General features: G+C 30.3%; 1 non-coding gene across 1 annotated transcript; it reads right to left on the minus strand.

The window, feature by feature from the left end:
- Window positions 1-448: 448 nt before the first annotated feature.
- LOC120363827 (small nucleolar RNA SNORD65) lies at window positions 449-521 on the minus strand. Its single transcript, XR_005579261.1, has one exon. It is a non-coding gene; the product is annotated as a small nucleolar RNA SNORD65 (small nucleolar RNA).
- Window positions 522-2175: the final 1654 nt, after the last annotated feature.

Raw genomic sequence — 2175 nt, forward strand, 5'->3', positions numbered from 1 at the left:
GGCTTATTTCACTTAACATAATGTCATCTATGTTCATCTATTATGCCAGCAATAATGGATTTTCCTTCTTTAAAATGCTAACTAGTATTTGATGTGTCTATATACCACATTGTATTTATCCATACTTAGATTCTTAGATTCACTCATACATTAATAGACACTTAGATTATCTAATTCCATTTCTTAGCTATTTTAAATAATGCTGCAATGAACAAAGAAGTGCCGATATCTCTTTGACATTCTGATTTCAGTTCCTTTGACTATGTTCCCAGATGTAGAATTGCTGATTCATAATGACAGTTCTATTTTTATTTTTTTAATAATCCTCTGTGCTATTCTATGAAATAGCTGTACTAATTTTCTTCCTTGCACGTTTTCACCAACAATAAGCAAGGGTTTCCTTTTCTCCAGATAATTGCTAATACTTAATATCTTTGGTCTTTCTTTCCTCCAGAATACCATATGTTTGGCACTAAACAATTTGCTAGTGACTATGGCTATTTGGAGTGATTTCATTAATCTTCAGTCTTTTTAAAATAGCCATATTAACAGGTGTGAGATTATAATTCATTGTGGTTTTAATTTGCATTTCCCCAGTGATCAGTGATGTTGAACATTTTTTCAAATACCTCTTGGCCATTAACATATCTTCTGTTGATAGTTGTGCCTATTCTGATAGGCACATTTTTAATCAGGTTATTTGTTTTCTTGCTAGTGAGTTGAGTTACTTGCATATTTTAAATATTAACCCCTTATCAGTTGAATTGTTTGTGAATATTTCCCCCTATCCCATAGGTTGTTTCTTAATTACATTGGTCGTTTTTTATGCTGTGTGGAAGACCTCATTTTGCTATAATCTCATTTGTGTATTTTGTTTTTTTTACTTGTGTTTTTGAAGTAATTTCCAAAAATTTATTGCCCAAACCTGTTTTATAAAATTTTCTGTTTGTATTTTCTCCTATGAGCTTTACAGTTATAGGTTATATTTTAAGTATTTAATCCATTTTGAGATAATTTTTGTATATGGTGTGAGATAGGTGTGTATTTCTATTCTTCTGCATGTAGATGCAGTTTTCCCAACAGCATTTGTGAAAGAGATTGTTCTTTTCCACCTGTATGTTCTTGACATCGTTGTCAAAAAATCGATGGACAGTAAATACATAAACCTATTTCGGGGGCCTCTATTCTGTTCCACTGGTCTGTGTGTCTCTTTTTATGCTAGTAACATGCTGTCTTGGTCACTATAGATTTGTGGTACATTTTGAATTCAGGTATTGTGATGCAAGTTCAAAAATTTTTTTTCATTTCTGTGAAAATATATTATTGTAGATTTAATAGGAATTACATTGGATGTATTGATTTATTTAATAGTATAGACACTTTAACAATAGGAATTCTTCTAATGTATGAAAAGGGACCATCATTCTATTTATTTGTATCTTCTTCAGTTTCTTTTATCAGTATTTCATAGTTTTCAGTGTACATATCTTTCACCTCCTTGGTTAAATTTACTTCTGAGTGGACTTATGTCTTATAACTATTGTAAATGGAATTTAAAAAAAAATTTTTAAGATAGTCCATTCTTAGTGTATAGAAATACTACTGATGTTTGTATGTTGACTTTCTATTCTGCAACGTTAATAAATTTCTTTATTATATTTAACTGTTTTTTTGTTGAAGTCTGTAGACTTTTCTATTTATAAGATCATGCCATCTGCAAACAAGGTCAATTTAACTTTTTCCTTTCCTATTTAGATGCTTTTATATCTTTCTCTTGCCTAATTGCTTTGTCTAGGACTCCAAGTACTATGTTAAATAGAAGTGGTGAGAGTGGACATCCTTGTCTTATTCATGATCTTACAGAAAAGGTTTTTGACTTTTCACCATTGAATATGATGTTATCTGTGGGCTTGTCATATATAACTGTTTTGTGGTAAGATACAGTCCTTCTATAACTATGTTATTCAGAGTTTTTAGCATAAAAGAATGCTGAATTGTGTCAAATGCTTTCCTCATCTCTATTAAGGTGATGGATATAATTTTTATCTTTCAATCTGTTGTGGCATATTACTTTTATTAATTTGTATCTGTTTAATTATCCTTGCATCTCAAGAATAAATGCCACCGAATCATGATGAATGATCCTTTTAATGTGCTGCTTAATTTGATTTACTA

Source organism: Saimiri boliviensis, chromosome 3 (genome assembly GCF_048565385.1).
Source record: "Saimiri boliviensis isolate mSaiBol1 chromosome 3, mSaiBol1.pri, whole genome shotgun sequence".
In the NCBI taxonomy this organism is placed as follows: Eukaryota; Metazoa; Chordata; class Mammalia; order Primates; family Cebidae; genus Saimiri; species Saimiri boliviensis.